Raw genomic sequence first — 21,375 nt, 5'->3', positions numbered from 1 at the left:
GCTTTAGGTGATGCTGTGCTGCTTCCGAAATTGTTCCGGCGTAGACGTGCACTTTCACGGAGCACAGGTGTTGCAGTTGGTATTGATCCCGCTGGTCTGTCGCACGTTTCGTCAACACAAACGTTTCATCCACACTCGTTACGCGAATTGCAAGCTGTCCGGACATTTCACCGAGCGTGTTACGTACCCAGCTCACGCCGCTTTGTGGCAACAGTCTGCAGTGGCTCATTACCAGAAAAGTGGTCCCACATCCATTTCAGTTCAGTTCGTCCACGGCAGTCGCCAAACCCCGAAGGAGAGGATTTATTCGGACAGAATGCCACTAAAGCAATGCAGCTTCTTCAGTGGTCAGGATAGATTCTCTTCTGCTAGTTTTGCTATACTGTCACGGATCCTTGTTCCAGTCCTATCTTCTATCAATATTCACTATTCTGGGACACTGCAGGTTATGCTCAGCTGTAATTGTATGTTCAGGTGGAGGTACTGGGCACTTTACCCGTAGCCCTTCACTCTGTGTGAACCCGGCGGCTCTTCAGCCGAGTTACCCGATAATGGGACACGGCTGGCGGACTATTCTGTGTCTTATACCCCTGTCGAGCCGTAGGTAAAGTCCTTACCCGAGCCTGGCAGAACAACCGCAAGACGACCGAGTACCACAAGGAGTAACCTCGGAAATACACCACGAAGCACCTGAAATCCGAGCCAGTTGCTGCTACCAGGAAAAACCACCGGAATTCGGTCTCCTGTCAGAAAATCCGAAGCTGACTAAGCCAACAATGACAAACCTGTAGCAGCAAACCGTGTCCCCTCCCACCATTGTTTGCGTGCCCGTCGCAATTCACACTCTGACGCTTTTTCACGCAAGCTGTATGAAGACGTCAAGGACTGGATTGAACAATATGACAGTGTCACCCGCCACATTGGGTGGACAGACAACCAGCTCCTGCAGAACCTATACTTCTCGTAAAAGCAACTGCCGGCGCTGGTCTGAGAACCATGGATCCTCCTTAACGTCATGGGAAATTGGCAAGATCAAGCTGAAGCGCGCATCCGTCAGCCAACATCAACGAAAGAGAGCCGCATTCTTGATTCTGTCCAGGACACTGCCCCAATGAGAGCGCCACCGCACTCGAGGAGAATGTTTTGCGCTTGATCGAGCGCCCATGCCCACGCCGACCTTGATGCTACAGAAGACAAGAACCTAAGAATCCCATGCGCCTCACGTGAGGGACAACACCTTCGGCAGCCTTGTCCGCAACCCCCCAACAACAGTCGAAGTATTTATATCACTGAGGCTTCCAACATGAAATGTGCACTGCATGCCCGAGCCTGCCACTATGAACAACTTCCCGGCGTCTCGACACCAGCCTCCCAGGCATCCACGACATCACCCACGACGTTGTCTGGGAGGAGATCAGGAAGCTACTTACTGCCATCAGTTGCCCGGCTTTTATTTTGATTGCCGAGATTGTTTCGGAACAAGTTTGACAGGTATTTCAACCGAGACTTCTGCGAGCGAAGCGGCATCTGACAAACCAAGGGCAACTTACGCCACAATGGCACGACGACCGCACCGGCTGCCCGTTAGTATTCAATGCCAATTCAATGAGACGCTCTAACGCTGAAGCATTCCCGACATTGTGTGTAGGACTGTGCTCAACAAAGTACACCGAGGAAAACGTAGGTGATGCGAATGTGCGACCGAAAACCACTTTGCTACCACTGCATGAAGCCTACCATGTCTACCAAAGCAGCCCGTACCAATGAATTGGTCGGCGAGGGTTCGTGCCAAACGACCCTCGATTCCGTCTCGAGGAGCGACCACGGGAGATTAAGGATTACCTTCGGCGACCTTTGTCCCTGATGCCGAAGGTGCTGAATCGAAGATTCTGAATCCCTGATTACCCCAAAGCTCCTCATGTCCATCACCTCAACAAGAGGTAAGCACGACAAAGCAGGTGAGCGGCGATGCAGTGACAGTGGACTTGGTGTCGGTTGTCGTCCAAGGACAATACCTAAAAATTTGCTGACACCAATTTTCTGTGTCCACTCCACGAAGCACACAATTTCCAACTTTGAGGGAGAATGCCCCTGAGTGACTTGAAGGAATAGAATGGTTGGTTGCTCTCAAAAGTTAACTGCAAGCATCACCAGACTTGGATAGCAAACAAAAATTGTTGCCAGCTTTCAAGTCAACGGTACATCAAAAGGCACAGCCACGTAAGCAATACATGCCCGAACTTGCTACATTGATGCCGAAAACTACCAGGAAAATTTTCGGATTAGAAGCCACCCTGCAGCTTCAGTGCACATGATGTATGATTACAAGACAGCATCAGTCAGTCAAAGTTGCCACTCGACCAAATTGAACACCGACGTGCCAGGAGCGTCATCCGACAACAAGGTCCACAGGTACTACGACTGAACGCCTGACACGAGACTGTCGCAGAAAGAACTCGTTATGGAACCATTTACTAAGAATCAATAATTTTGTAATCAAGTGGAAATAAACATATTTGATACACTAACCAGATAAACATATTTCCGCTAGCCTTCATGCCTTGAGAGTCTACACACCGAGAATTGTGTCCATTGCACGCTCTGGACCTTACGAGGACACTCGCTTCTCTGACCCTTCAATATTAATTAAGGGGTCATGCCAGACTGGCAGACTTCTTGCAAGGGGCTGCACTCAATCAACCTTTCCTGAACATGTGGTGCATCCGAAAACCAACTCCAGTGATGTGAAAATGTTACTCATTAATTTATTACTTCCAGGGGCCTTCGTAGGCATTGCAGAGAGGATACTTAAAACTACACACATGATAATAGCATTAAAGCACACTGCTGTAACTTGTTAATTGGAAAAACAAACATACCTCTGAGCGTAAGTGCGCTGCAACCTACTCGGCGACAATTGACCGTTCTGTAGTGCCTATCTCCTGGCAGTGCCCATCTTCTGACAGCTGGGAGAATAAATTCCTCGTAATTCTACCGCAGTCGCCTGCCATTAGCTCTCTGAAATCATGTGAAAATTGTAGTTAGAATACTGACATTCTTATTCTCTCTGCGTTTTGTGAAAAGACGTTTCATGGACACCTTTTCGTGGATAGACGCTTCATGGACACACGTTTAGTCAGCACTCGTTACGCAAATTGCACGCTGCAGGGACATTTCGTCGCGCCTGTATTCCTGAGGCGCGTGCTCACCGACTCAGCCCACCCGTTCACGCCACTTCTTGGCAAGTCATTACAAAAAAACAAACAAAAAAAAACATATTTTGAGTTGTTTATAAATGTCACGTGTTGATTAAACGTTCTCGATGAAACGTCTTTTGATAAACTGATTGCAGCGCCAATGAGTGGCGACTGGCATTAGAATTTCGGGGGGAAAGGGGGGGGGGGGGGAATTCGGCCGGCTGCCGGGGGACGAGACACTACCCAGGAATTGCCTTTGGTTCTTGTTTGCTTTACAATATTCTCAGTTGTATAACAGCTCAGTAGTACTTCTTCACGTAGTAGAGATTGCTTAGTGTGTACTTGTCTACAAAATGGGCTGTGTGTAATAAACTTCTAGGAGATTTGAAAACAATACCTTGCGTCTGTATACCTGCGCTTTTGTAAACACCTGAGTGAGTGCATTTGTTTTTGTTGTTCTTTTGTTGAGATGTTAGCTCTTTGTTTTAAATGGGGCTATGAAGTTCGGCACGTCTCACAAGGTTCTTTTTTAAAGATCTCCAGTGACAACAAAATAATTTGTTTCACATTTCATACGATTGCGGTAAAAAGAAAAACTACAGGCAGCTATGGCACGATGGTAAAGAGGCTCATAAGACGAGATATAGAAGAAGCTATAGCAAATTATACAGAGAGCAATAGGCAGCTAAAGAAATCATAGAAAAAGCCATAGGCAGTTATTGCACGGTGTCTAAAAAGATCCATAGAGTAAGGCATAGAGATTTCTATAGCACACCATACAAGATGCTATAGGTGGCTAAAGGAACCATAGAACATTCTATAGGCAGCTGTAGCACCGTGGGTATAGAGAACCAAAAGACGAACTTTAGAATGAGCTATAGCAGACCATACAAAGAGCAATAGGCGGCTAAACAAACCATAGGAAAAGCCATAGGCAGCTATAGCACGGTGTTTAAAAAGATCCATTGAGTAAGCCATAGAGATCTCTATAGCAAACCATACAATATGCTATAGGCGGCTAAAGGGACCATATGAAATGCTATAGAAAGCTGTAGCACGATGGGTATAGAGAACCATAAGCGAGCTATAGAATGAGCTATAGCGGACCATACAAAGGGCAATAGACGGCTAAAGAAACCGTAGGAAAAGCCATAGGCAGCTATAGCACGGTGTCTAAAAAGATCCATAGAGTAAGCCATAGAGATCTCTATAGCAAACCATACAATATGCTATAGGCGGCTAAAGTGACCATATGAAATGCTATAGAAAGCTGTAGCACGATGGGTATAGAGAACCACAAGACGAGCTATAGAATGAGCTATAGCGGACCATACAATGGGCAATAGACGGCTAAAGAAACCGTAGGAAAAGCCATAGGCAGCTATAGCACGGTGTCTAAAAAGATCCATAGAGTAAGCCGTAGAGATCTCTATAGCAGACCATACAAAATGCCGTAGGCGGCTAAAGGAACCAAAAGAAAAGCCAAACGCGGCTATAGCATCCTTTCTAAAGAGGCCCATAGACTAAACCATACCGAATTCGATAGCGAAATTTCCATTGAAAAAGCTATAGACAACTATAGGGGAGACCATAGGGAAAGCTATAGACAGCCATAGAAACGGCTATAGCTAATTGGGCCAATTTGCTATAGCCGGCCATACAAAGGATTTTCTATAGCCGACCATAGACGATTTTTGTATGGGTTCCCGCATCTATCGCAAGAATTGTTCCTGACCATTTATTTAGCAGCGCCATAAATGATCTATACTGCTCAGATTGAGCTGCGAAGTGTACTACTGCCACTAACCCCCACTCCCCTCTGTAATGCCAATGGTGTTGAGGGTATTTTAAATAAATAAATAAATAAAGACTTCGATCGCAAGAGGCCAGACGTCCCCCAGAACGGTATATAGGCTGCGGCTATGGGTGGAAGAGTTCATGCGTCAGAGGGGCAGGACTATCATCATCGCCACCGACCATAGGTGTGGCACTATCATCATCGCCACCGACGATTAAGGTGGTTCCAATCCACTGAAGTTTTCGGAATGAATGACTCTTGGAATGCATTAGTGTTGCATTTTAGAATGTCTATTTTTTACATATGATCAATGCGAGGTGAAATATAAGACGGTTGATTCAGCAGTCGGTTGTGAAGTAATACGTTAGTATGGTATATCTTATGAAAAAGACATAAGCGAGCTATTTTACGGCGTAAATTTATGTTAGGCAACAATAGGCTAGTTTTCATTGAGGTCACGCGTGCGGTGCGATAAAAGTTATTAAGAATAAAACGAGCAGAGCGATTCTGAACTGATTCCAGGGCGTTAGTTAGTTTGGAATGACCGGGGTCCCAGATAGAAGAAGCATATTGTAATTTAGAGCGTACAAGCGTTTTGTACAGTGTTAGTTTCAGAGATGAAGGGGCAAGTTGAAAGTTTCGGTTTAGATAACCCCGCATTCGATTAGCGTTATTAATAACATACGCAACATGCATTTGCCAGGAAATATCTGAGGTTATATACACGCCTAAGTATTTGTGATAAGAAACAGAATGTAAGGGGACATCTTCAAGGAAATAAGAAGAAGGAAAATTACATTTACGCGATACTGTCATGGCCTTGCATTTAGTTGTGTTAAGTTCCGTCCCCCATAATTCACACCACTTTGAAACATGGTTGATGTCAGCTTGTAAATTCAGACCATCCGAGGCGTTAGTAGCTTCTCTGTAAATAACACAATCATCAGCGAATAAACTAATTGAACAAGAGATCGAATTCGGCAAATCGTTAATATAGATAAGAACAATAGCGGACCTAATACAGAACCTTACTGCACTCCAGAATTGACGGAGGAGACTGGGGATGTTTCATCGTCAGCGGTTACAAACTGGGAACGATTAGTGAGAAAACAAGTTATCCAGGACAGAACATTTCCGTCAATGTTAAGACTGTTAAGTTTTAATAGCAGCAATCTGTGTGAAAATTTATCGAATGCTTTGGAAAAGTAAAAAAAATGCAGTCTACCTGGGACCCTCGGTCAAGCGCTAGTTGCAAATCATGGGTGAATGACCAAACTTGCGTTTCGCAAGAGAAGGATTTACGAAAACTATGCTGAGCGGTGCTGAAGAAAAGGTTCGATTCTAAAAATTGAACTAGTTGTGAGTAGATGATATGTTCTGGTATCTTGCATGGAATGCTAGTAAGCGAAATTGGTCGATAGTTATCCGGGCAATATTTATCACCGCCTTTGTGAAGTGGCACCACCTTCCCCATCTTCCAATCAGCAGGCAACTCTCCAAGTGAAACCGACTGGGAAAAAATTTGAGATAATTTCAAAGAGCAATACATTTTTGTGTTTTTGAGGAGCTTTGAGTTAATGCTGTAGGTGCCAGCGGAGGAAGAAAGTTTTAAGTTATCGATTATTTTAACAATACCAAATGGGTCGACAAGAACGGGTCCCATAGGCAAAAAATCACTCGCGTCAGATCTACAAATAGGCGTGTTAATAACAGTCTGAAAGGACCTAATAAAGACATCATTAAAAACGCGAGCACATTCATCGCTAGTAATTATGTCTCCATTCGCGGCCTTAAGGGAAATTACGAATTTTTCTTTTTTACTAACAACATTCCAAAACTGCTTTGGGTTCGTGGCTAACACAGAAGGTAGCTTAACGTTAAAATACTGGTTTTTTGCATCGTGAATAGCAGTTTTGTAAACTGCATTGGCGTTGTGATAAGATTCCCACCGGTTACAGGTATTGGAAGATTTAGCGGCACGAAACAATCTCTTTTTCTTGTTCGATAGCCTCCTCAGTGATGGGTTATACCATGGTGATTGATTGTGAGACGTTACACATCGCAGTGGAATGTACTTGTCGTTGAGAACGGCGACTTGACCCTTAAACATATTCCAGTTCTGCTGAATGGAACGCTCGGAGCAGTTAACAAAATAGTGATCAACGAAGTGACTCAGGGCATCGTTTATAGCGTCAAAATTAGCTTTTCGGTAGTCTCGAATAAGTTTTATCTGTTTTCTACTATTACACTTTGGTATGCTTAGAGAGATAAGTAACGAGCAGGGATCACTTAGTCCTGGTAGGTGAGATATTAGGGATACAAGGTCAGGTGTGGAGGTTAGAACAAGGTCAAGAACATTTTCTGACGTGGCTGCAATTCTTGTGGGTTCCATAACTAGCTGTGACAAGTTAAAAACGAAACACATGTTCAAGAAATCAAAACACTCCGACGAAAATGGATTAAGGAGCGGGCTCTCATGTGACCAACAGATGTGTGGGTAATTAAAATCACCTAGAAGAAATACTGGACTGTTTGGAAACCTTGTTACAACCATATTGACAGCATCATGAAGTTAGTTTACAAAACTAGAGCTGCAGTTTCGCGGACGATAGCAAACACAAAGAATAACTTTTTTTATAATTCCCCCAAGACAAACGCAGAGAAACTCAATATTTAACGCCAAGTTTACACAATAGGAAACAATACAGTCGGCTACTGCAATTAGTACACCACCTCCAGATCCAAACTGCCTATCGGAACGATACACGTTAAACCGCTTTTGACAATCGAATATTTCACTATTCCGTACTGTAGCGGAGTACCACAGCGGTGTACCGGTGAGTACCACAACGTCAGTCGATGACGAGTCAAGCACAGCGCATAACTCATCTCGCTTTTTTAGCACGCTCCTTATGTTAGTAATAAAGCTAGACATATTTTCGGAAGAATGACAATGATCATTTCTCGGTTGCTATGACGGAGGGGGTTCACTCGCTGACTCAGCAAGGGCGCCAGCGGCTGTATCGGCGAGACTCAACTCAGAAAGAGCCCCGAGCTTGCGCACACTATCGGTTTCGGAGCAGTAAACATAAACTTTCTTGGCAAAATGAAGCTCGTTGTACCGTAATCTGAAGTTAATATTAGGATGTAATGCCTTCGCAAATTCAATTAATTTCTTTCGAGCCTGACGTGTAGCTGGCGAAAAAATCTCATTAATAGAAACGCCACTGCCTTTTGCCTTCGGTCTTAACGACAAGATACTCTCTCTAGATTTCGAATTTGCAAACTTTACAATAATTGGTCGGCACTTGTTCCCGAGAAAAAGGCCTATCCTGTGCGCTCGAGCTATGGCGTCATGCTGGCCTGGCTGGCTCGGACGCTGAGATGGTGTTGCACACTTGCCTTGGGTTTCAAGAGCAATCTCCTGTCGACTTGACTCGAGAAGATCGTCTGTCATGCTCCAGTCTGGCGGTCGTGAAGGTGTAGTGTTCACCTGCGACGTCTTTCGCATGTGATCTATGTTACGTCGCACCTTACCCGCGGCACATCTTTCGAGCCAGGAACGTGGGCCGATTCGGCGCAGGATTTCCCCCTGAATTTAGTCTAGTTTTGTCAGGAATTGGCAGACAAGTACTTTCTCCCCCCTTGAGAAGCAATCTGCTTGACGTTGTGTGTCTTGGCACTTCCTTGCTTCTGTTTCGGTTTTCAGCTTCAACAAGTCTAGGGGACATGGTAGCTCTCGGCCGAACATTGCGTTTGCAGGTGTCATTCCAGTTGTATTGGGGACCGTGGAATGCTGACAAAAATAAATCGGGCCAGCCGGCGCTGTGTGCACCCAGATGCATCTTTGATTAGTGCCTTTTTGAGCTTTGCGACATAGCACTAGGCCTGCCCATTTGTCGCAGGATGGTACGCTGCTGCTGTCACAGCCTGTACTTCATTTGGTGTGTAGAAGTCCTTTATCTCGCTTGAAACAAATGCACTTCCGTTGTCGGACATAATCTTTTCCGGTATGCGAAACGTGGCGAGGAGGCTTCGTAGCACATCAATGACAGCTGCAGATGCCGCACGAGGCACATGACGTACCTCCACCCACTTTGTGTACGCGTCAACTACCACAAGGTATGTGTGGCCGTGCACTGGTCCTGCAAAGCCCAGGTGTAGCGTGTGCCAGGGCGTCTGAGGACGTTCCGACACGGGAATCGATACTTTGGTTGGATCCCTCTGTGTGGCCTGGCATTCACCGCAGTGTAACAAGTCTCCTCGATTTCTCGATCCAGTCCTGGCCACCAGACGTAACTGTGTGCGCATTTCTTCATAGCCACCATGCCCCTGTGGCCTGCGTGTATAAGTGCCAGTTCATGAGGACGCGCTGAGGTTGTTACGATCACTCGAGAACCCCAGATAATGCATTCTTAATGAGTTTGTCTACTGTGCCATTTTGAACGGCGGTGTACAGTTCACACAAAGTGCTGTCTTGCTGTGTCAGACGAGCTATCTCTGTGGCTGTGAACGATGGTCTTGTTAAAGCTTCAAACATTAAAATGTCGCCAGGTGGCCATAGTTCATTGTCCCTGTCTGGTAGTGGCAGTTGGCTCAATACGTCAGCATTCTGGTGTTTCCTGTTTTGCATGTAGATGGTGTCATAGTCATATGTAGGCAGCTTGATGCACCACCTGCTCACCTGAGCTGAAGGTTTCCTTGGCCCAAGTATACCAAGCAGGGGTTGATGTTCTGTCACGGACGCCACTTTCTTTCCTGCAATGTACTTGTAGAATTTCTGGGCTGAAAAAACGATCGCAAGGCCCTCTTGCTCCGGCTGAGCATAATTTCTTTCTGCTGGTCTTAGTGTCCGAGAAGCAAAAGCGATCGGTGCTTCTCTGCCTTGGTCATCGTGTTGAGAAAGGACAGCTCCCACGCCCTACGGCGAAGCGTCGCAGGAAACAAAGAGCTCCTTCTCGTCGTAGTGAGCAAGTACTGTCTGTTTGAGAATCAGATTCTTCAGCTGCTCAAACGCTTTCTGGTGCTTGTCTTCCCATTTTGATGCAGACTCTTTCTGGAGTAGCCCGTGGAGACAGCTGGCGATGGTTGCCCTGCTCTTCAGAAATCTGTTGTAGAAAGCAAGCAGTCCAAGAAATGACTGCACGACTTGTTTACCAGTTGGTGCTGGAGTGTACACTATGACTTGCACTTTCTCTTGTGCCGTGTGAACCCCTGAGCCGTCAATTTCGTGTACCAAAAAGAAGATCCCTCGAACTCCGAAGCAAAACTTGTCTTTCCCAAGACGGATGCTAAACTTCTCCAGTTGCTTCAGGACTGCTTCCAACCGCGAGGCATTATCTTTGGTGTTCTTTCCGCCGATTATGACATTGTCAAGGTACGCACAGACGCCTGGGATTCCCGCCAGCATAGATTCCATAAAGCGCTGAATATGGCCGGTGCTACGGAGATTCCGAAGGGAAGTCTCTTGACTTCGTAAAGTCCTTTCAGCGTTTTGAGGGTTAGGATCGCAGCTGTTTTTGGGGTAACATGAAGTTGCTGGTAAGCTGGGGTAAGGTCAAAAGTGCTGAATATCTTGCTTCCTCCCAAGTTGCTGAGGACTTCATCTGCTGTGGGAAGTGGATAAGCTGCCTTCTTTGCTGTAAGGTTCACGGTGCAACGGTAGTCACCACAAATGCGCAGCGTTCCGTTTTTCTTCCGTACCAGGACCAAAGGCGTTGCCCAGTTGGAATGCAGAGTCGGTTCAATGATGCCTTGCTCCTGAAGTATATTCAGTTCAGTCCCTACAGCTGATCGTAGCGCAAAGGGTACCGAGCGTGCTTTCAACAACTTCGCAGTTGCTTCGTCGACAAGTTGTAGTTGTACGGCACGACCAGTGTGTCGTGTGATGTCATCATTGAACACAGAATGGTACTTGTCTAGTAGTCCGGAGACAAGTGCGTCGTCTGAGACATCATTAATTCCAGCAATGTCTACACCGAGGTGTGGAAACTAGTACCATCCGAGAAGGTTGCAACCGGCTAACTTGACAACCATGAGTGGCAAACTGCAGGTTTTGTCTTTGTGTGTGACTAACACTGTTGCAGTGCCTACAACTCCAAGAGACTGACCTGACCATGTGCTGTGCAGGACGTTGTTAGTCGCCAGCTGAGGAGGTTTGCTCGTCCACGTGGCGTTAAATGTCGCTTCACTGATGAGCGTCCAGGCTGCTCCGGAGTCCACTTCAAAGTTCAAGCACCTGTCATCAATATTTTCATTGTGAACTTTGACACATTGGTAGTTTGTGACACACAGTTGACCTGGTACAGTGTCCACGTTGCTGCTGAGTGTTGGAGCCCGACAGCTCGTGTTGATAGAGTCGTCAGCAGCTGGTGTTGAGGTACTTCCATGCGGTGATTCCGGTGCGAGTAATTCACGTCCTTCCGCCTCTTGAGCACGCCTTTTCTATGTGTGCGCGTTTCTTGCAATACCTGCAAGACGTTGTTTGGAATTTGCAAGTCTCCGGACTGTGTTGTGCGCCGCACCTCCAGCAACGCTGCGGGTTCTGCTCTTTCGGTTCCTTGACGGACCGATCTCGATGTCGCTCTGGGCCGCCACCCGCACTTGCCTAGTGCACTTCTTTGAATTCTGACTTCACTTTCCGCTGGTCTTCGACCGCGTTTTCTGCTCGCAGGGCAAAGTCGTAGGCTCGTTGAAAAGTTAAGTCCTCTTCCGCGAAGAGACGCTGTTGGACCTGTTCATTTTGTAAGCCGCAAACAAAACGGTCGCGCAGCATAATTTCCAAGGGTAGCAGAGTTGGGTTTGACGCTTGTTGAATGGTGGTCACGAAATGGCACTCTGCTGCGAGCTTTTTCAGTGCTGTCACGTAGGCACTGACTGTTTCGCCGTCCTTTTGGATGTGGCGTTGGAAGCGTACTCTTCAAAAAAGAGTTCCGAAGGTTGCGGGTCATAATGAGTTTTTAGAGCTTGGACGATTTCATCGAAGGTCACCTGACTGGGCTGCTTCGGCTGCACAAGAGCGCAGACCATGTAGTGCGTCTCTTTTCCGCACAGCGTTACCAAGTGAGCTCTCTTTTTTGTAGCGTCCATTATATTGTTGGCCTGGAAGAAGAACTGCAGCCGCCCGTACCATGATTTCCAGGAGCTGGAACTGCCGTTTAACTCGGGAATGCAACCGAACTTATGCGTGGCCATGGCGTAGGACTGGTCGTCGCTCACTCTTGAAGCCACGGTCTAGGTCGGTGAGTGCTGATATTCGTTGCCAACTGTGATTTCCGAGCAGCCATCAAGTAAGAACCCATAAGGGCTAAACTACAGTGTGGTAGGCAGTCCAAAAACAAGAACACGAGCGAGCACGCACTCTGGCACGCGCTCCCAGATCAGGGCCAAACCCTTCGTCGGTGGCGATGGTGACAGTGCCACACGCATGGTCGGTGGCGAGGACAATAGTCCTGCGCCGCCGAAAAATGAGAGGGTTGCAATACTTGATAATTCGGCGTTCAAACTTAGGTCGTGATTAATTTGTAACTTGTCATCATGTCTCGTCACCAAAAGTTGAAGCCGCCAGTGAGGATCGAACTCACGACCCCTGGTTTACAAGACCAGTGCTCTGCCACTGAGCTATAGCGGCTCTTCAGTGATCGCGTTCAACAGGAATAAAGACATCTCTTTTAAAACATTTTAGTTCACAGGTGGGCAGCTTCTTTTTGTGCTGTATACCCCTTGACAGGATTCACAATGAAGATTACGTCTCGTGGCTTTTGTTTTTGTGAACGATTTGTCGTGACACCTCTGTGCTTCAATTTAATTTTTTCCTTATATAAATAACCACATTTCTTTTTCAAGATATATTCTGTAGAAATGCCTTATACAACATCTATTAGCTTGGCATAACAAAACGTTCACAGTGGTTCACAGAGGAATGCACACCTGCCATATCGTGTTAATCGATAAAATTTATGAGCAGTGAATATTCCAATGATTATACTGTCGCTCTTCACATTTCGCTCAACTGGGAGAAGGCTGTCTTTAGCCCAAGTATCTTGTGCATGACCCTAAAACTCTGCTTGTGAAAAAAAAAAGAGTGTATTGCGGTTGATGATTTGCTCAATTTAACATTTAGAATGTGCTTCCGGCGAGGTTCAATGGAGAGACTCCCTCCAAAGTAGATAAGACATCTTGTTTCGAGCATAGTAATTGCGCACTTGCTTCAAATTTTAGAGTGAGCAGATCTTGAAATCCTCCCGCGTGACGCTGGTCGTGATGCGGAACTATAAATAAGTTGACTGTCAATACTGTCCATAGGTAGTATCGGAAAGGATTGATATGCCGACGAACTATATATAGGGTGGTCCAAGCCACCAGGCTCGATCTAAAATGGACCGTGAAAATTGACGCCTGCATGTAGCCATCTAAACAATTCGTCAAAGGTGTATTTCATAGGTCGGTTCTTTCTCGTAAAATTACAAAGCGTAGTTCTCTTTCAGTAAAAATGGTGCCATGAAATTTGCCAGGGTTTAAGGCGGGCGGCGACCGAGACGACCAAGTCCAGTAGTGGGGTGTGTTTGGCGTTCGTATTGATAGATGGCGTCGGGAGCAGCGTCCGAAGGCGCAGCCGACCACCGAAAGAAAGCAGACGACACGCAGACGAAATCCGTTGGCAGCAAAAGCGCCGCCGTTATGCAGACGCGTTTTTTTTTTTTTTTTTTACTTTGAGTTTTGCTTTTATTGTTCGCACTCATTTTTAACCGAAGGTAAATCTAAAAACGATTATGTTTATTTTATTAAACCACGGTTGGTCGCGAGCCGTCGCGATTAGGACGTAGCGTTGATTTATCAATACGAACGCCAAACACACTCCGCTACTAGAACCCTGTCGTCTGCGTCGCTGCCCGTCATAGACCCTGGCAAGTTTCTTGGCCTTATTTTTTACAGAAAGAGAGTTACGCTTTGTAGTTTTACAAGAAAAAACTGACCTGTGAAATACACCTTTGACAAAATTTTAGATTGCTACGTGCAGACGTTGATTTTTATGGTCAATTTTAGGTCGAGCTTGGTGACTTGGACCACACTATATAATACTATTAACAGATAACTATAGATAAAAAACTAGCTACAGCGTGAAGCAGAGGGATTGATATCAGTTTGAGACTACCGCATTATTCGGCTTTTGAACGTATTGAGTTACGTTTTTGCAACAAGGTGACCAAGCACGTGCATGAAGAGTGTCAAAATTGCGCTAAAAAAATTTCCTAAGTAAATAGTTTGATATAAAAAAATTTGCGGTGGCTTAGCTCGGCTATGCCAGGATATACGTAGCGTGAGCTTATGCGCACAAAATGAGAGGCGTTATCAAACGGCTCCGGTGCAGCGTCAGACTTGGCTACTGCGCAACGGAGGCGCACAGCTGGGCACGCCGCGGCGCCAGTGCGTCTGCCGCGGCTATGACGTCACTCCTCTGGAATGCGCCGACCGGCGAGGTGGGCGCGGTGGCGGCGGAGCGCGCGGCGGCAGCGGCGGCTCCGGCGCGCCAGCTGTGCGCCATGTGACGTCACTGCTCCTCGCGCATGCGCAGACCGGCGAGGCGCGCGTGGCAGCGGCTGCTCCGGCGCGTGAACTGTGCGCCGTGTGACTCCACTGCTCCTCGCGCTTGCGCAGCGCGGCTCTTTGACAGCCACGCGAAACTGCTCAACCTCGGCTAGTGTAGCTCACGCTACAAAACTTAAAATACCGGCATATGGCTGCCGTGTGATATCTAAAGGCGCCTCATTGGATCGACATCCACCATATGCCCGCAGTGCCCCCCCCCCCCCCCCATCACCACCACCAGCCCCCGTCGACTGGCGGGGGTCCGCAGGGAGGGCACAAGTAAACTATTTTCAGCGTCAGCACACCATTCTTGTCGGTAGCTTGTTTTAGGTTTTTTTCTCTTGTTGCGACATGCCTCAAATAGCATAGGATCACAGGAGAGCCAGGAGGTCGCCGTCGAAACTCCGCCCGAAAACGGCGATTTGAACTATCTCGTCTTCTCTCACTCCCCGTAACAAAGAACAGGCTTCACTTGATCGTTCAGAGCCAAGCGCACCTTGAACATGACTTACACCCTAAAACAGCACGCATGAAAGTTGCAGACAAGAAAACAAACGCGGTAACAACCGGAAAAGAGAACAACATGTAGCCGAAGAAAATTGTCAAAAAAACAAGACAACACATTTTGTTTGTTGTTCTTGTTTTGTATTAATTACTTGTTTTATTTGCAGAACAAAATAGCACTGACAATTTTAGCAGAAAAGTAGCGCATCCCTGTTGGTTAAGAAATGTCCTCTGCTATTGGCGAGGTCGAGAAAAGCACCCTTCGCTACCGCCTGCAGAGAGCCTGTATTGCAGAGTGTGTCCAACTGGTCTATCAGGGTCACGTAGTTCATGGGCCGCGATAGCAATACAAGCTGCGAAGAGGTGGCGAACGCGTTGATCGTCTGCAAGCATATCTGCCTTTCTGCTTGCTCTCCGTCACGCTACAACGCAGGGCTTGCGCACTTGCGACCAATCGGCGCTGGAGGCGCTCGCCACTAAAAATTGCAAACGCTTCTTATGATTTGAGATGGAGCCTCTCTTCAATCAGGGCTCTCTAGCCACTTGTAATCTTACGTGACGCCATCTGTCGGTTAGTGCGCCAATCGGATGCCTTTTAGTAGCAGACGGCCGCAGTAGGTAGAGATTTCAGGTTTTTCACTTCTAACTTTTTACTCATGTAAGTTTGTTCAGAAAATCTTTATACCCTTGATACACGTTCTTCGGCCAACTCTGTACTTCAATGATACTCTCCGTCTACCGGGAACATCACAGGGGCACTTCTCCTTTCACGGCTTCGCTTCATGTGCTCGCAAACCGGGGCGCTTCTCGCGTCCTGTCAAACCAAAACAGTACCGGCGCCACGTTGACCGTGCGTTGTTGCCAGATTTTTTCCGGCCAAACAAATACAACGGAAGCAAACCGACTTGGGCTTCCAGCGTACATCGGCGTTGCGCCGTGGCCAGATTTACTCCGTCAGCTCTAACATAAAGATGACCTACAGATGCAGCAACACTGGTGCGGAGTTTTCATATGCAAGGCGGCCAGCACGGAGAGCCGTAAATTCTGAGGAGGTTGAATGGAATGTGTTTGCTTGCATGGGAACAATTGTGTTTCTATCGGCTCCTTGCACAGGACGTCATTTCCGTTGCCCTCCAAAGAAGAGGGGAAGAAGGAGCTCCCCTCTTATCAGGACCCTCCTTTGTACCTCCCGGATTTGTACAGGCGTCGCTATTCTCCCCCCAGAAGATTATAGGAGATTAATCTGTCACTCAAAATTCTTACAAAAGCAGCTTCCCTCTCCTCCTCTTACTTGGTGTTCAAAAGTGTGCGATGTGTCGTCAGTGCAAGGAGCCTATAAGTATCTGTATCTGTATTCCGGAATACTTTTTCGCTGTTTTTGTTGAAGTATCTCAGGGATATCCCGCTGCACAAAACACAAATGTATCTCAGTATCTGTATTTTGGGTCTCCAAATATATGTATCTGAGTACTTGGATTGCCGAATGCTTTTCGGAGTATTTCTGCCCAGCCCTGCTCCGAATGCACACTGCAGGGGGGGAGTCGCGCTGACCGGATTTCGATAGATCAGGAGTGTGGTAGAGATTTTTGGCTGATAGGGGTCGCAAAACGGCGGCAGCCAGAAAGTTCTTTTTGCAAATGTCTATAGTAGATGTTCGTTTCACTAGGTAAAATCAAAAGAATCGGTTGAGTAACTTAGCCTTTTTTCTTCTTTTGCGCTGAGACATTAAGCTACATCGTAGCTAATTCATTCACCCACTCTTTTATCGCTTTTTTCTGCCACGCACCTCATTCGGAAGCTAATGCACACTCTTCACACAGCCGACGAAGTACAAGCAGTGACACGTAAGTTAAACATGTTTTACAACCCATACTTTCACAAAACGAGCGTTGTATCACAGAAAACGAATTTGTACCGTATCCAAGAAGTTCTACAAAATAACAAAACACAAAGTTTTTTTGTTTTTTTTTAAGAAATGTTTGGAGCACGTTCAAACAAAAAACGAAATTGTCCAGGATTGCAACAAAAGGAAAACCAAAAACAATATGGCGTCTGAGAGAATAGACAGCTTCACTGCGCCTAAAAGCCATAAGTATGGTACAAAAAAAAAAAACTAGTATGCCGCCAGTGAGGTTTGAACTCGCGACCCCTGGTTTACGAGACCAGTGCTCTACCACTGAGCTATTGCGGCAGTTATCCTCAGCATTCCATCGGATAAACCTACTAGAACCTCTACTTCGTTCTAAAAACACTTTTTTTCCACAGCTTATAAAGTCTAAAGCGTTTTGAGCTCTGTTTCAAAGCATGAAATGCTTTTTTGACGAAAAGACATACTGCCATAAAATGGTCCATCCGTCCAACCCTGCATGTTCCCTCTCAGCTGAGCGGAGAAATTCAATTTGGGATATATTGATACACCGATTCCGGTCATTTCACACGTTATCCATCACGCAACAGCGTATAATTGAGCAAGGAAAAGCGAATTTGTGTATGTACACCGATTGACATCACGTGACCACACAACTTGATGTATGCGCAAATGTATATTCAATGTACTGTGTGTGAGCCTTTCATTGTTCTGCACTTCTTATGCTTGCGCGATGTTTTCATAATATATTGTATTCCTACCTACGAGCCCGTTCCATAATCATGACCCTTAGGCCCGCTACACACGGTGCAACTTTTTCAGCAATTTTGACGTTGCTGGCGGGTTATTCCTTTGTTTTCCCTAAATAGACACAAATTGCTAAGATCGGGTCCGGCTAGAAACGGGCGAACAACTCTGAGGCGTTTGAAGCGGCAGCAGCCAATCAGGGACGCGATATTTTCACGTGACACTCTTGTGGAGGTGATGATAAAAGCTCAAAACTTGGTTCTCGTTTGAAATGGATCGTTTTTGGAAATAAACCTTTTTACAAAGATGAGTTAGTATTCTCAACACCATCTAAATATATAAAAACAGGTTTTAAGCTCGTAGCTGCACGTCTAAATAGCGTAGGAAAAATCGAATTTCATGATGATCGAAAGTCGTAGCAAATCGGTTGCTGCGTGTGACCGCGAGCGGCCCATGTTACTGATGTTGCAAAGTCAAGTTGCTGGGCGAAATTGCCCCGTCTGAAGGGGACCTTAGTGCGGCCTTCAAGACGTTAATACAAAATAGGCACGCGGACACGGCGTTCTCCCGTGACATGGACGAACAGGACTGCATACATGAAGGAAATGTCAATGATTCGTTTCTTTTCATTTCGTTTCATTGCACCATCATAAGCTAAAGCTTTCAGTGAAGATTGAACTCACGATCCCTCTCTTACAGGACCAATGCTCTGCCCCTGAGCTGTAGCAGCTTACATATCGTCTCATTGAGCCGAATCAAGCCAGATATTTTGAAGCATTTTCGTTTATATGCGGCTAGCTACTATGATCGGTTATTATCTTCGACAGGAATCGAAACCAATGTCACAGCCTGCAGATTGTTCTTTATTTTTCTGGATCACTGCCCTGACACCTACTTATAAATATCAGGCTCTCCTTCGATACACAATTGCGAAATGCTTATTCGTTTTTGAGAACGCGCAGTGGAACGCTCTTGGAAGTTCGCGTCATCACGGTCCAAGAATGCAACCAGTTGTGTGCGTTTTCAGAGCAAGAGAATCGACTCACTATAATCCATGAAAAACATAAGTTTTGAAGTATAGCTGCACTGCTTCAAAATTGAGGCAGGAGTAGCCTTCGTACTGCACGGCTTTACACAAAACCAATGCTGCCTTGGATTGGCGTAGTAAGATGCATACCTCGGCACACCTCACTCATAAAGGCCCTCACTTACCCTCATTTTCACGGGTGAGGTGAGGGTGAAAGAGTTTCTGAACGCCGAAAATTCGTGAGTGTGAGGGTGAGTGAGGATCGTGAGGTCGTGAGGGGTGTGAGGGCAGTGATGGTTGTAAGGATCGCGAGTGCGTTAGGGGTATAATTGCCTGAGGGTGGTGAGTACGTGAGTGGCATGAGTGCATGAGGGCCGTGAGGGTTGTGAGGACCGTGAGTTCATAATGGTAGGAGTGCGTGAGGGGCGATGAGTGCGTGAAGGCCTTATGGGATGTGAGGACAGTGAGTGCGTGAGGCGTATGAGTGCGCGAGAGGCTGTGAGGTTAGTGAGTGCGCGAGAGGCTGTGAGGCTAGTGAGTGCGTCAATGGAAATGAGTGCGTGGGGAGCGTGAGGCCGGTAAGAGCCGTGAGGGTGTTGAGTGCATGAGGGCCGTGAGGGGTGTGAATACGGTGAGTGCGTGAGCGGCAACAGACTGTGAGTGCGTGAGGGGTGTAAAGGCCGAGGGTGGTGAGGAGAGTAAGGAGCACCATTTCGTGCGGGTTCTGAGCTTAAATGATGCGCTTCCGTTTGCGTGTGGGGCTTGTGCAAGACGATGAGTCCTCTGTGAGGTCTGATTTTGCTAAGGCTTAGAGAATTTGTGAGGTGTGGCGCGGGTATTGCGACCTCTCGCAGAATCTCCCGGGAAGTGGGGTCGACGCTTGCCTCGCAACAATGTTGCCGCTCGGATGCTTGGTGCGGTTTGATTATTTGGCAACGGGTGAGAAAGAAGTTAGTGCCAGCTAAGGGTTGCTGCTTGACGCTATTTGATAGCACGGTTTGTGCAACTAGCGTTCGGTTGACCGTTTTCTTCGTTCCCTTTGAAAGGAAAAAGGAAGCTAGGTTGGAATGGTCGGGAGCTCGCTCGCTCGCCGCTTCAGACAGAAAGGCGCCGGTGAACGGGCTGCGTTTTGGTGCTTGTTCGGCGGCGGAGGAAAAGCGGTACCTGCTCTCTACAGTAGAAGACATTGCATGAAGCGGTCCGGCTTAGAAATCTTGGCAGACGGCGCGTCAAAACGCAAGCTAACGGCGAGCAGTCGCTTTTGGCCTCTACCTGTTTACTCTGCTTGTATAAGTTGTTCGTAAGGACAAATACCCAAGCACAGCTTTGCTGGCAAATACCCTCAAAATATTATGTTTATATCGGTAGATTTTGAGCAATACCACGCTGTATGCGGTAACCTAATAAAAAACTTGATTTAATTATTTTTAATTGAATAATTTAGACGATCAGGTTACTGTTTATTTCGTTAACAACACTGCTGAAAAATCATATTGGCTTCATATGATCAACCGATATTTATGATGTCAGTCATTCGGTCCGTACACACTACGTTTGCTGGGAACAAAAATGTTCGGAGTGCTGGGCCTTTGTATGCGCACCTTCTGCTGTCGGCAGTGGGTTTCCTGTCGATGATCAGACTCCGTACCCCTCCAAGAGAAGCAATAATGCGAAAATTAGCGCATGCCAAGAAACCGTAATTTCTCAAACAAACCCGCTGGCACGTAACTAAATATTATGGAAGTAGTGGTTTAACTTCCCGCAAACACTGTGACCCTTTGTAATCACAAACTGAAGGTTTAATTCACTCGTGACACAAATCATCTGCACTGCGATTTTTCCACGTCCAGTAAAAATAAAATAAAAGCGGCACGTTTATTCTTTTTTTTTATAGCACAGCAAGAAAGAACATCAATAAATTGGCTTATTACGAATCGAAAAGCCATCCAAAAATAGATTAACGATTATAGAAACCTGATAAAGATATGAGCACACGAGAAAGCAATTGAATCTGGCACATACGAGCAGATGCATAAGCGGAAAGCCTGTAAGGCTGCAGGCAAGCTGGCACAACTTCCTTTGAGTTCTCTTCTCCCTGTCACAAGTAGCTGTACATTACATTTATAAAACGTATGATGCTAAAAAAATGTTCAAAGACATTTATGCATTTGCTAATAGCGCTGCCGTCAAGAGCAATGGCGAGTGAGAAATTCCAGGTTTCTATTGAAGTTTCTGAATTGCGTGTAAGGTCAAAAGGTAGACAACGCTCTGTAGTAAGGTTTAGTTAATTCGAGATTAGAAAATTTTAATCGGCATCCCAATCGGCTCCACAAAGTGAAAACCTTTTCTGTATCATAATTTATTTCTCAGTACTCCTACGTGATTAAGGCACAAACTTTACACAATGTGGAAGGCAATGAAAGGCTCTACACGTGGTATTATTTTAAAAACAAAACTATTGTCAACTAAAAAACAAATCCGCCGTTTAGGTCACAGTTGCTCGCGCAGGCATGTTTGGGGAATTTTACAAATATTTGATCAACGAATAAAAAACAACAGTAGTTGGAATTCCCTTTTACTGTCTTGCATATATATCACAATAAAAAAAAGGTCGAAGCTCTTTTTTTTAATACTTTGAGATCGAGAG

General features: G+C 46.2%; 2 non-coding genes across 2 annotated transcripts; both read right to left on the bottom strand.

The window, feature by feature from the left end:
- Positions 1–12,553: 12,553 nt before the first annotated feature.
- Positions 12,554–12,625, bottom strand: Trnat-ugu. Its single transcript has one exon. It is a non-coding gene; the product is annotated as a tRNA-Thr (tRNA).
- Positions 12,626–17,206: 4,581 nt separating this feature from the next.
- Trnat-cgu lies at positions 17,207–17,278 on the bottom strand. The gene has a single exon. It is a non-coding gene; the product is annotated as a tRNA-Thr (tRNA).
- Between the last annotated feature and the right edge of the window lie 4,097 nt (positions 17,279–21,375).

Source organism: Ixodes scapularis, unplaced genomic scaffold (genome assembly GCF_016920785.2).
Source record: "Ixodes scapularis isolate PalLabHiFi unplaced genomic scaffold, ASM1692078v2 ptg002371l_1__unscaffolded, whole genome shotgun sequence".
NCBI lineage: Eukaryota > Metazoa > Arthropoda > Arachnida > Ixodida > Ixodidae > Ixodes > Ixodes scapularis.
This window is presented reverse-complemented; position numbering and strand designations above follow the sequence as displayed.